At 38.6% G+C, this 14565-nt stretch overlaps 1 protein-coding gene across 43 annotated transcripts in view; it reads left to right on the forward strand.

Annotated features, from left to right (window-relative positions):
• The window catches only part of ZBTB20 (zinc finger and BTB domain containing 20), a 477629-nt gene that overhangs the window by 62828 nt on the left and 400236 nt on the right, over window positions 1-14565 (forward strand). The gene's annotated exons all lie outside the window — the stretch shown is intronic.

The following is a 14565-nucleotide window of genomic DNA, read 5'->3' on the forward strand; positions in this document are numbered from 1 at the left end:
GTGTCCAACTAAATCCTCGTGTATTTCTCACTCTGGTCTGCATCAGGGAGGCGTCACCTCATTGTGTGTTATGAGCACTACCATACAAGAAGGACATAAAAGTTCAAGAGAGCATCCTAGGGAGGGCTCTGAGGATGAGAAAGGGTCTGGAGGGCAAGGTGTGTGAGGAGCGGCTGAGGTCTGCTGGTGCACTCAGCGCAGAGCAGAGGAGCTGAGGGGAGGCCTCATGGCAGCTACAGCTCCTCACAGGGAGCAGAGGGGCAGCGCTGAGCTCTGCTCTCTGTGACAGCGACGGGGGCCGAGGGAATGGCATGGAGCTGTGTCAGGGGAGGGGCAGCTGGGGGTTAAGGACAGGGTCTGCACCAGAGGGTGGTGGGCATGGAATAGGCTGCCCAGGGCTGTGGCCATGGTCCCAAGTGCCAGAGTTCAAGGAACATTTGGACACTGCTCTCAGACATAGGGTTTGGATTTGGGGTGGTGCTGTGCAGAGCCAGGAGTTGAACTCAGTGATCCTTGGGTGTCTCTTCCAAGTGAAGATTTTCCATGATTCAGTGATGGGTGAAAATGTTTTGTCAGTTGTTGTAGTTGGCACCAGCCACTTACAGGTGAGATTTAGCTTTCTTCATTGAAATGCTAACAACATTCTTGTTTTTGTACAAGATGGTAGGAAGGATTTATGTGTTTGTGATTAGAGAGATGTGATGTCTATGTAGTGCAAGTCCCATAACATACGCTTTGAGAACTGATTCCCATAGGTCATGGGGTCCCCAGAAGTACTCCTTGTGGAAAAGGACTTCCCAAATTCTCAAGACTTCCTACTTATGCAGATTTAGGCCACTGAAGAACATTTTGTTTATAACATCTAGCACTAGGACCTACACTGATGTTGTGGATACTTAATTCCTACCAATTTGAGCAGAGGCACTTGAAAATAATTAAAGTAAATGAAAAATCCATACACAGAGCAAAGCCTTTCAGGGGGAGAGCGAGTTTATTGAAAGAAAGAATTTGCTTTCTCTTTTTTTTTTCTTTTTTGCTAAATACTTTCTTTCAAGGTCGTCTTAAATAAGCAGTAAATGCTTTTGTTGGACATAAAAAAGGAAGCTCAAACTTTGATTTTGTTTTCTGCCATGGCTGAAGAAGTTACATCGTTGATAGATAGAAAAGGCTGAATTTGGTTTCCCAAAGCTGACAACATGATGTAATGTATTGTCTCAATGCAAAATGTTGGATGAGGTATCAGTGAGAGAAGTACAGTGAATATTATATGCTCACCCTTGATGGACTGCTTGAAAAGAATTTGTAAGATATATTAGAATTTTGAAAGAATTTCTGGAGGGCTGCAAGGTAAAGCACCAATGGAGGAGGAACAGCCATGATGATTTTAATTTTTTCTTTTTCCCTGCTTGGCTAGAGGAATACTCGTAATTTAGTCTTCATCTAAATGGATGCCCTTTAACCATCTGATCCAGTATTAATACCAAGACTGCTCTTAATAACACTGATACTTGCCAGTTGCCATTAAAGTTGTTTACTTTATGCTGTATAGGAAATAATTGCCTATAGCTGATATCAATAACCTTATTAGCCTTACCAACTATGTGTACGTATTTGATAAACAGTGATATTTGTCATGTTTATTTAACATCAAGCTTAACAGAAGATCTTTCCTCTTGCAAGTTTCATCCTTAGAAGCAAAGTCTGGGAGGGGAAATGCCTCTACTTTCTTATGTTGGCGTTAGATTAGCTGTTGTTGTTTTTTGTTTGCTTGTTTGTTTTGTGTGTGTGTGTGCTGAGTTTGATTCCAGGGATCCAATGGCATTCCAGAGGGACAGGAGAGAGCAGAATCACAGACTGCACTGCTGCTGCTCTGCCTGCCATGAATAATAGCCCACTGGGCTAGTTAATCATTACTCTTTTTCCTGTTCCTTCATAGCTGATTGCTGCCCAGAGGACATGGGTTCCAACAGTCCAGCTGTCAACACAAAATTCAGTGGTGTGTGTATTTGTTTACCTGCATGTGTATGTGCTGTGTTTTGCAGCAGATATTGTGGTAAAACTAACAATGCAAGGTCAGTGTGTATATTATTCTATACAAAAAAAAGGTGGGAGAGAATGTTTTATTTTGGTAAAGACATTTGCAGTGTAACTAATCAGCATACAAGCAGAATGCGTTCTCATTTAGTGCTATATGAGTGGAATTGAAGGGTGTTAAAACTTTCATTCTTCAGTGATTTGGGTTGATGAGAGATGAATTGTGAAAGGGGGTGAGTGGTAAATCTTCTTTCTGTTGGTACAAGATTTCCTCTTCAAAATGTTACTGTCTTTCACAAAGTTCCATAGGTATGTCTTTCAATAAGTAGTATGCTGTAATCCTTTCTTATCTCCTTCCCTCCTTTGCTTTTCCTTCTTTTTTTCCCTCCCTTTCTCTCTCCTCTGTCTCAACATCTCCCTCGTTTTCTCCCTACCTCCTCTTTCTATAGATGGACATATGTTTGTTAGAGCTGATTCAAACGTTTGTATGGTGACACTATGGTGAAGCCACTGAACAACTTTGTGTGCTTCATTCAAGTTTGCAAACTGTCCAGCTGAGACCATGCAAGTTAGGCAATACTATCAATTAGCAGAGCAGCAGCATTACTGTGTAGGTCAGTATTGTCAGCAATGTGAACCAAACCCCTCTTCTTCCTTTACCAGCAAATTAAATGGCAGACAACAAAATGAGAGACGGCAAGACATGAGCAGTAGTATGAGCTGGACCATTTACATGGCAGCAGCAAGCACATCTTAGTGCCAAGTAGATTATACAGACCATTCTGACTCTGAAAAACAGCTCTGAGCCCATTTTAGCCACTCCCTCTGGTTGTTTGCAGTCATACCTATATCATTCTTACTGGTACTAATAGGATTTTGGGGATCATACAGGTCCCTTTGCCTTCAGAAGGCATGTCTTCAGGATGGCAGAGAGAATTCACAGGTAAGCAGAGTTTCTTCTGAGAGACAAGATGAAACTTCTGTGTTTTTTTCTGCAAGAAATCAATACTGAAGAAACATCAAGAAACAATCAAGAAACATTGCTACTAAGTCACTCATGGAACATTTTCAATTCACTGGGAATTTTAATTTGACTTTTTAATAATCTGAATTATGGTCGCTTGCAGAAATTGGGTCAAAAATATTTTCCATCCTCTGAATTAAAATGTTTACAGTGACAATTATAGGCATATGCAAATCTTCCTTGAGATGGCATTGTCCCAAGATCTTGGTACCCATTTCTAAGAGATTTCTTGTTAGTTATGTTCTAATGATTTGATTGGTAGGTGAGTCACAATGCTCAACTCCTGAGTGCTTGTCTGGCATGTGACCACAAAGTGAACCATTTCAGTATATACCTTAAGGCTCCTTGAGATTCTGGAGGCTGCCAAACTGTAGGCAATCTCCTCAACCAAGGCTGGAGAAACTCATTTACATAGTGGCCTTCAAGGGAGATTGTCTTCATCTCTGCTGTGACAGAGAAGCGGAGATTCTTGAATTCATGTGTTGGTGACCAAGATCTGCAGAGATCTTGGGGGGAAAAGAACACCATGTAAGCAATCTCACCTTCCTCCAGGACTCTTCAGGAAAGTGTGTGGGGCTTTATCCAACCGGGTGTCTGGGGAGGGGAGCTGCACAGGTTTTTGTAATAATGCACACATCCATCTTTCGCTGAAGGAGATCTGCTTCCTATGGGTTGGAGATCTCCCTGTTGAGTTTTTAGGAGACACACAAGTTTATGAACACTGAACATCAGTGGCCTGCAGGTAATCTTTTTGTCTCTAATTGTAGGACTTCACTAAAGTAGGTTCAGTTACTCAAGCAACTTTGTTTATTGCACTAACTGAAACTCAGTAGTAGCTGAGAAGAAACATGAATATGCACTTTCCTGGTATTGACCACTTGCATTAAGTGCTATTTGTGTTCTCTGGTTAATTTTTTTCATATTATATGCTTGAAATTGAGTTGTATAAATTTCCCAGATCCTTAGAGTTCTGTTTGTTTGTTTTTTAACTCATGAAGTTAAACTACCTGCTGGGTTTTATACTCATGGTAAAATGACCCTTCCTACTTCTGTTCCTTTCTTTGATAGAATCCTCCTCAGTTCTCTGAAAAATACATGTGCACATAGTTTTTCATCTCATAGTGCAGTCCATGTTTATCTGAATATCTGTCTTAAATGGCAAAGAAAAGAATGTACTGTCTCTTTGAAAGCAGATACTTTGCTTTTCTGATATGCAGCTAGTAGTTTTGCAGCATGATTAGGCTTGTGTTTAAATGCTTAGATCACATTTTCTCTGGAACACATTATTGAGATGGAAAGAGCTCAGCTACAAAATCTAATTTTCTATTAAAATCCTTACTCTGAACATTGAGTAATATCAGTGCTGAGGTTATGTTTTGTCCCGCTGTAGAATTAATACACGTAAGCCTTAACAAAGAGACCTGAGCTTAGCTTTTGAAACTTCTACACTCAGAGCATGTTGATCTGGATTTAGCTTTCAGATTCAGAGTTTTGCCTTTAGATAAAATCATACTTTAATAACTAATATTTTGACATTCAAATAATTGGGTGTTTTTTAAAAAACAAGAAATGTGATTTAGCTGAAGGTTCCCCTCCTCCCCCACTTTTTTTTTTAAAAAAACATTTTCTAACTGGAGTTTTTTTTTTCTTGAAGCCTTGCCAGGGGCAAAAATAAGGAGGGAATGTGTGGACTCATGGAGTGTTCACTAGGCCAAGAAAGAAACAAAAAAGAACAACCCCCCTAAGCTATGTCTAAGTAAACTTCACATTTCTCTGATATGAACAGAATGCAAGATTTGCTTCTTATTGCTTTGGAAAAATCAGAAGAACTAACCTTTCCATTTACAGAACAATTTCTGTGTGTTCTAGTTATGCTTCTCACTGGAAATTGTTTTTTAGGCATTTCTCCTGCATGCTTAGTCCTTCATGCACACAAAAAAGCATGCAGATTCATGCATCCTAGGGAATTGAAGGCTTAGGAAGGTACAGTTTTCGTAGGTTGTTACAAATACATATATAAAAACATTCCCATTGTATGAATTTCCCAACGGGTAATACATGAAACCACAAAGGAAAATGCTACAGCAAAAAGGAATGAAATAAACGAAAATCTGGATTATCCTTCTAGGGTGTTACAGACTCAAGTATCAGTATGATGCAGAAATGACAAATGGAGCAATGCGAGTCTAGCAGTGTTTGGATCTGAGGTTTTATTTTTGATGTTCTTCTAGCATGAAGTTATAGTATGATGTTGGCACAGTCTCCAATTGTCTCTTGAATCTTTATGGTTCTGGAAAATACGTGCTTGTGAAATACGAGCGAGATGAGAAATCTTCACTGTTTTGCTTAACTTCCTTTAAATTGTTATTCATTAATGCAGCTTTAGGTGTGCTAAACGAATGTAATCACTCCGGGGATGATCTCTTCAAACTGGGAACAAGTGCTTTTTTTTATTTAACATTTTTTGGTAAGAGGAGGGGCTTAGGGAATGTCTGTTATTCATTTTTTTCCCTCTAATATACTGCATACACTAAAATACCAGACGGTAAAACTTTCTCCTAACACAAAACTGCTATTATTACAAGACTGTTCTGCTCCCACAGAATCTGTGTTGAAACAGGTGCCTCACTTGCTTGCCTCTCCTGGAGCACTTTTATGCATTCAAGCACCGCACATACAGTGCACAGTGGCACTATTAACTGTGCAGAATGAGGCTGGGAGAAAAACTCATATAGGGGCTGCACACCTAGGTGCACTTAGTAAACAGAGACAGTTATCCTCATTAAGCATAATTAAACCTAATATTGACTGTAAACTGTTACTTACCTTAAACTTCTCTGCAGACATTGTGGAAAAGGGATTAACTTAGCAGATAGGTACACTAATTACCACCTTCTTCACATTAAAGTTACCATCAGGAAGGCCTATATTCATAAATAAAACATAGTAGGGGATGAGAGACTGAGAAATATGTAAATTCATTTGCAGAAAAAAGACCAAATTAAAAAAAGAAAGTTGAGTGATGCTACTGGAAGCAAAATGGCACTCTAGCTAATTACCATGAAAAGTATGATAAATCATGGACGTGTATCCTTGACTTCTGACTGATAGAGCCTGCAGAGTGCAATCTCTCATGCGTAGCTGCCTCTGACTGATTTTAAACCCACACCACCATCGAGTTTGATGGGAAAGCACAAAAGTGTGTTATTTTATTTCCTTGGGTATTGTTGCTACCTCTTTTTCCTAGAAATGACTTGCAATTATTGTGAAAATACAGGCTGATTTCTTGTCTGCAGAAGAATTGTTGTTTGACGCAATTGACAAACAAAGGCTCCAAAGATGGTCGAGTTATGTTTTAATAGCTATATTTTCAAATGCAATTGATCTGGTATATGGAGACAATTAGAGAAATAAAATAAAATGTCAAGGGAGGGGCTGCCTCTGCTTTGGCATATTTATTCTCAGGGAAGAGATCTTGTGTCTCACAGCCAAGATCAAAAGTTAGAAACAATTTTATTTATGAATTTGTTTATTTTCCTGTAGAATTTTAAGTGAGTCACACCGCTTCTTCAGGTTCTTGATCTCCTTCGTTCCGAATTTCATAGTCTTCTGCACTTTACAATCCCTGCAAATGGCTGAACACACTTATCTAGGATTATTCAGATGAGAGAGGCTTCCAGGATGAGGCCATACTATGTGCTGTCATGTCACTGCTGCTACTGTCTAATCCCGTAAACACTTTACGTTTGAATACATAATAATTACATGATTGCTATTTGTGGGGTATTTTCTGTTTTCCTACTATATCTGTCCAGAGTACTTTCTGCTCAGATGGTTTCAGAATAGAAGTCCATTCTGCTGAGTTAGTTCATGACAGAATAATGGGAGTACAGACTAAGCTTTATGAGCCACTGTCTAAGCTTCGTGTACAGGGAAAACTTGAGAATGCCGATGTTTCGGACTCAAGGTGGAAATTTATCATCACACTGACATTCCTAAGTGGATATTTTATCACAAAATTATTATTGGCATCTATTATCCTTTAGCTTTTTATGAACTTGCATCACTGGGCACACCAGAGAAAAAATCTAATATCTGTAATGTTCATAGTTTTACTGAAAGAAGTGAGATAAGTTAATTTACTAGCAGAAGATCTGCAGCTACTACACAGTGAGTACCTTATTTTAGTTGGCTTTTCTTTGTTTCTTTTCTCTTTCTCAGTTTCTTTTCTTCTAGAAAGATTTATCCCCTGTAATATTAATGAGGTGTGCATGTAGGAATGTGTACTTTCCAGATACTGGTATTATGCTTCAAGAAACAATGCTAAGTAATTAACAGTATTTTCCTGCTCTGGTAACCCTTATTCTTCCTCTATAGCTCTCTATATAGCCAGCTGCAGCATGTACTGATGTTATCTCCTTATCTTTTCAGCAGTTTCACTGAGTTTGACAGAATAGACTTCAAATAAATGTATCCGAATTACAACTTAGGGCTGTGGATTTACGTAGCCGCATTCTGTAGTGACGTGTATAGATGTAAGTTTGTCATGAAAGAGTAAATACAAGAGGTACCCTGTGGGTAGTAGTGCCAAATTATTACCACATAGAAAAAATCATAGGCTAAAGGAAGAACAATTTGCTAGAGTAAACGGAAGTTTTAGAGCCTAGGTTTTTCCAGCATAAGGAATATCTGCATCTTTTCTATGTGAAACTTCAGAAATGTGCATGGAGTTTTCACCTGGGACTGACTTTTGAGGAGCCATTTTCTGTTTACTTCGTTGGGAAGATTCAGAACAATTCTGTGATGAGTTGTTGCTTTTTTTTTTTTTTCCTGTTTCCCTTCCATGTCTTTTCAAAGGGAGAAAAGAGGGCTCAGTGGAGAGGAAAAAAAAGAAAGAGACTTGTGATGTGAAAGTTGCAAGGCTACTTAGTCTGTATATGTCTTTTCATTATCAGGTTTCCTGGCCAGATTTCTCCAGACTTACTACTTTGATCTCAGGGGGAATCTTGGTCCCACTGCATCTGTGACAGCGGACAGTCTAAATGCTGAGCAAGGATTTCACCATTTGGCCTGTTAGTAACAGCTGCATGCTTTTTATAAATGGAAATAAAAATTGAGTTTATCAGCTTTCTGGGGAAACATTCAAAATGAATATTTTTGATAAATAATAAATATTAGAAAAGTTTCATTAGCATAAGAAATGGGAATATAAATGCCAACCATGCTTTTGGGATGGAAAGAAACTATTCTACTTTTTATGTTAGCACCCTAAAACAAAATTGGATTAATTCCTCTCTTCTGCACATTCAGCTGATGTCCACTGGGTGCTTTACGTTCACTGGACACAATAATTGATCTCTCTGATCTCTTGTCCAGCTCATTCCCTTCGGTCTCTTTAATTGTGTGCTTGATGATTCTAGCAAAACAATTATCTAATAATATGCTTGAATCCCAGTCATCTGCAAAGCATAGGCCAAATTCTTTGAATCCATACTCAAGAAAAATTTCCACTGAAGTCAAAATTAGAAGCTTTGTTTCTTTGCAGATTTTTTTCAGATAAATTCCCTACTTACATTCTTCCACTGTGGTAAGGATGATCAAACGCATTTGTGGGTGGTTGTAAAAGTTGGATATAGATAATCCATTAAAAAAAGCAGATATTTTTGAGGTTTTTTTTTAGGGGAAGACGCATCTCATTTAAGCAATAATATTTCTTAAATGATAGCCAAATGAAGTATTTCAAGGTCTAAATTTCCATTTTCCTCCCAGCTGGGTCCTAGGGCCGACTCAAGGCAAAATGACAGAGTGTAGACATATCTCTGCAAAGAATAATATGCAGAGACTGGGGGTCAGACTTTTAAAGATGGATGGTACTCTTCGTGTGAGTTTAAGACATTTTCTTAATCAACCAGTTTAATTTTATTTGAATTAAGCAGAATGTGTCTGTTTAAAATTCTCTTACATTTTCTACTGGATACGTAATAGGTTTCGAACCATTTTATCATGTGGATCATATCTGCCGCAAAAGATATGCTCAGCTCTGAGAAAGTCCATCATTTCTTTTCTTCATCCAAAGTTGTTCCCTGTGGAATGCTCTCAGGAGTGATAGTAATAGAGCTTCCATCATTTCCCTTCATTTGTAGTATCAGAACTCATAGCAAATGCGCTAGGCTGCAAGACATTTTATCACAGAGGGATTTTTAAAGAAGATTCTGAGCACTTTTCACCAGTATCCTGGTATCTTCCCTGTGTGTAAACAGGCACCTTGAGGGGAATTTAGCTATCATGCGACTCCTTACTTCTCAGTTGCAAATTTTGCTTCTCCGTGGGTCAGTTCAGCAAATTTCTGAAAGAAATTCCTTGTTGACCTAGGGCTGAAGAGAGAGAGAAGAGAAGCTGCTACTGATTTTTTTTTCCATTACTAGCAAGGGAAAGAAAAAATGCTTCTTTCTCATCAGCAAGCTGTTTTAATGAGAGCTAGAGGGAGTCATGCTATGAATATAGGTGGGGGAAAGATTGTAAGAAAAAGCTGAAGACTACCGTTTTGGAATGGACGAGGAGAGGAACTTACAGAAGCTCCTCCAAATGAGGACAGGCTTTCCTTGTTATTATAAGTACATTCAGCTACTTGTCTATTGGCATATTAAGTACCACTATGTATTGAGCAGAGAAATTTGAAGTCAGTCCTGTAAAAGCCTTGCAAATCAGTGTGTCCACTGCTGCTTTCCTATTCATCCCCTTACGTTTTCCTGTCTACTGTTATCCTTCCCCATACGTTGTCTTCTATTATGTTTCCTTCTCTCATTGTTCTCCTTATTTCTTTGTTTCCTGTTTCTCAGTAACTCTCTCTTTTGTGGCTAAATCCCCAAATTTCTTGGTTTGTGCTTACGCAAGCAAAGCTCCTGTTGAGGTCAGGACTTCTCTTTCCATGGTTTAGCCTTCTCTTGATAGCAGGTAATTATATTATATCCATAGCTAACTCTTCGTATTTTGAGACACATACTTCAGTCAGTAAAAGGCCATTTCATTTACATTTACTTTTAGAAATGTCACTGAATCACAGATTAGAATCTTTTACCTATTTAAAGACAAAGATGGGAGTTTGCTTGTTTAATGTTCAGTAGGATCTCAGTGTTGAGTGTCCAGGGAGTATGAAGTGCTTAAAGCTAATAACTTAGGAACTGAGGAGATAATTATATATGAGAGGGAATATGGAAAGGAAAGAGAATGCAAATGCAGACAGACCAAGACTGACTCAGTGCCACTGAATAATTCCTCATTTGCCCCTCCCTCAAACACACAGATAGTAACCCTCAATAACCTATTTGCATTAAGGAACATTTTGATGCATCTAAAATGTTGATGGAGTTGATGATTACTTTTAGCAGATGTTTGAGTGTCTGAGCCCGCCCTTGGTCTTTAAGATGTCAACCTATGCTCTTTTGTGCTGAGCAGAAAGTAGGAAATTGTTTCGTCGGTGTAGAGTGGTTTTATTTGGGTGTATAGACATTCCTGTAAAGGTTATTTTGTTCTGCAGTGCAATGGAGCAGATGAGGGCTTTATACAAAGTGTATGAACTATGAGCATCAGGCTGCTGTAAAAGAGTCGTCAAAACCAATGTGGTGTTGTCCATAATGAGTCTGTCAAAGTTTCTCCCTTTCCTGAAACTAAAAATAACCACTCCATTAGGAGATCATGAAATGGGCAGTGTTGGTGTGTGAGGCAAAATTCTCAGTGTGGTGTCAAAGTCCAGTCCCCCTATTCCAAAGTCCCCCTATTCCAACTGACTATAGAATCTGGTTAGCTCTACAGGATGGTGTGTCATAAGAGACAAAAATGTAATGCCCACAGCAAAACTCAAGCAATGAACTAGTAGTAATTTGTACTAGTACAAAAAATTGTACTAGTATTAGTACAAAAGTACTAATATGGAAATATTAAGAAAATGTTTTGAGTTCTGCCACTATCTCTCTGGATCTTGGAAAGGTGACTGCCTTTCTCTGCACACCATGGTGGAGAATAGTACTACTGTAACTCTCCCAAAGAGTTCTACAAGTAGAAACATATATATGGTACGACTTGATGTCCATGAAGGTCTTATCCAGCCTAAATGATCCCATGATTGCATGACTTAGATTTGCAGGTATAATCTCAAAGATTTTTGAGTTCGCATTTTTGGTGTGCTATTACTCTGTAGTAGAATGCTTCATGGCTAGCAGTAGGACTGAGAATTCTTACTGAAATGGGTTCTTGTCTCATCCAGTGTGCCATCTTCATGTTACATCATTGCATTTTTGATGCAGTAGCTTGTGGCATTTTGTGGATATAGTGTAGCTACTAGGTGCTTTGGGGTTAACAACTTTGAAGTATTTTAATCAGATAGGAAACGTGAGAAATAGTGTATCCTGTGTTTGGAATGACTACCGGTGACTTGTGGAATTGAGTGAAAATAGATGCTAGTAGCTATACAGCCATCAGAGTGAGCTTGTATTGCCAAGTGACTCTTTCACTTTCTGTGGTGAATGGTGACTCTAAATAAGAAGTGTTTCCACCCCTGCCTTGAGGTTATGAGATCTGGATATCTAGTAATTAATGCTACTGTATCTTTTTTTTTAACTGCTACAGAAATACAAAATCAGATGCTCAGATGGCTTCCGTTGGCTTAGCTCCACTGAAGGCAACAAAATGTGATGCCAACTTGTACCAGCTGAGGATCTGGCCCACAGTTAAAAGATAGAGGGGAAAAAAAAAAAAAAAAAAAAAAGGACAGGCTGCCAATATGGCAGGGAACATATTGAGATTTATGGTAGTGACTTAATCAGTAAAAAGTTCTGCTGGAAGTGATTCTCTCTCTCTGCACATTCACATTTAGTCACTTGAGCTGGAGACATTCAAAGCTGGAGCACTACCTGTATGGTCATGTTCCCACTTTGCACCCTCTCCCACACGCTGTGCCGTGCAATACTGAGAGCATCCTGCCTCACCCACTGGTTTCTGGTTGGTTCTGTCTTCACGGGTCTACCATACGTTATTGACGTCTGGAAAAAAAAAAAAAAAAAAAAAAAACTCTTTTGGGCCCAGCAGTTTCCTCACTTGGTCCCAACTGCAGTGTAGGTTTATCTGGGGATCTCTGTGACTGGTAATATGAAGCTGAGGGAAAAAGCTTCTGCTCTGAAGTGTTTGCCTATGCAGCTAACTGATCAACGACTTGGAATTTGACCTACAACGTGTATGTCCAGCTGCTTTTGTATTACACCCTAAAAGTGCGTATTTAAGAAAGATAAATTTTCAGAAGTAGAATTATTTAAATATCTAAAGCCTACCAAGTATGTTGAGCTTTAAACATGTAATGAATTTGCTCTTCTGTGCTCTAAAAGAAAATAATAAAATAAACTAATCATTAAAATATCTCCAGATGTAAAGCTCAGCTGCAGTTTGTAAGAAGTTTCAAAGGAAGCTTTGAATGACAGTCAGTCTCTTACCAGGATATATTTTCCTGCACTTCAAAGTAAGAGTGAGTGTGCTGTGGCATCTGTATCATGTAGGTGCTGAAAATAATGCTGGGGAGGCAGGACACAGTGTTCTTCTTTTTTTTGTCTTTGACGTTCCTAATTATTGTGTATTCCAAGGAATGCGATACCTTAAGTGAAAAATTGTTGTCTGTGTTACAAAGAAATACAGAGCCCTGTCTGTTTCTTACTGAGGTCAGTGAAAAGATTCCTGTTGCAAATTCAAACTAAAAGCATGTAGTATCTTCAAATTCAGCATACTGTAAGTATGATAATTGTAGCTGATTCACTTAAACAGTACATGGAAACACTTAAGCATAATGCAAAGTGCTTATAAGAAAGGTATGACTTGTATTAACACATGGCAATAAACCTTTCAAGCAATACTTATTCTTATGTTCTCAGTATTTTTCAGATCTTCCGAAGCACTTTAAAAGTTTCCAAATGGAAATATATTTTTCTGAAGAACCTCAGAGTTGTTACACAAAGTATCATTATCACCATGTGATAGATGGGGAAACTGAAACACAGAGCGGTTAAGTAACTTGCTCAAGGTTGTAGGATAATTCATTGCCAAGCTGGGGATAGATTGTTTCTTGACATTGAGTCTTCCCTGCACTATTCTAAGGCTTCTTGGTGTTAAAGAAATGCTACCATACTTTTATGATACAATTTAAAACAGCAGCTCGACTAGTTGTCTCATCTTTGCAAGTCTCTTGAAAAGCACTGAGATAGTTGAACGTCTCCATTTGCTGACACGACTCTGTATAGGAAAACTGTGTTTTTACACACACATAAACACACACATGAGAAGAAGACTGAATGCCATCTTGGACTTGCCTGGGACTTCAGTCACAAACAGAGGGCAGATTCGGGCTGAAAAAAATACTGAGTTGAAATTCTTATAAATGTACTTAGGCCTTCCAAATACTGTCGCCTGTATCTTGGACCAGAACAGAAGGTTAGTAGGAGATGGATGTCCGTAGTTATAAATAATTGTGACAACAACTAGCAGTACAGTGCACTTGAAAGAACAGCTAAGTCTTGCTGCAAAATGAATCCTAACTACAGAAATGACAGCCTGCATGGTGCTGTGGATCGAGGGCAGCTTGTAGTGCTATTTGGTGTAATAATACTTGCTTATATCATTCAGCTCAGAGTATCCCACGGTTTTGTAAATATCTTTGGGAAAGTGTTCTAATGTTTCTCATTCTGGTATTATTTCTTAAATAATCGCAGTTGGTGTAAGAAGACCCAGTTGATAAGAAATCTAAAGGCAGATTATAGCACCTCTGGGACAGGATATAAAATCAATATATATTTTTAAATTACAGTAGCTTTCACCTACCAACAGTGGAGTGTTGTTACATTTGTGGTCTGGCTGGCAACGGTAAAGCCTATAGTTTATCCAGTTTCTTATTTTACTGAAGGCACTGCAGGAAAGGATACATTCTCTTTCAGGTTCTTTGAAGCTTAGCTGAGGCTCAGTGCCTTGATGTAATTTTAAGGAAGAAGAGGATAACTCTACTCTAAGATTGTTGCCCAAATACTCACTTCTGGCAATTTCTAGAATCCCTGCTTAGAGTTTAATTTTTTTTTTCATTGATTTTTGTCATTAATCTCTATCACAGTGAGTACTTTGTCCTTTGACAACCTGAGAAATGTCTTTGTCCGCCATTTGGTCAGTCGCAACTGTAGAGAAAAATCTGAGCTACGTTTACTTTATGATCCTTCTTAAGTGCTTTCACTGTTGCCACGTCAGCATTGACCTTAAAGTAGACATCCTCCTGGGCCAAAGACCCAGTTTGCCTTAGCATGAGATGCCTCGTTATTACTTCTGGTGGCGAGTAACATTAAATGCTGTATTTTGACAAGGTTACTTGTCAACTTGGTCCTTGTAGCTGAATATATCTACATCTGGAATGAATAGGCACTTTCCTTTGAGAGTTTCATTCTTTTTTAAATGGGAGATGGTTTTGTTGTCACTGTGTCTTTACC

The sequence above is a fragment of the Gallus gallus genome, chromosome 1, assembly GCF_016699485.2.
Source record: "Gallus gallus isolate bGalGal1 chromosome 1, bGalGal1.mat.broiler.GRCg7b, whole genome shotgun sequence".
In the NCBI taxonomy this organism is placed as follows: domain Eukaryota; kingdom Metazoa; phylum Chordata; class Aves; order Galliformes; family Phasianidae; genus Gallus; species Gallus gallus.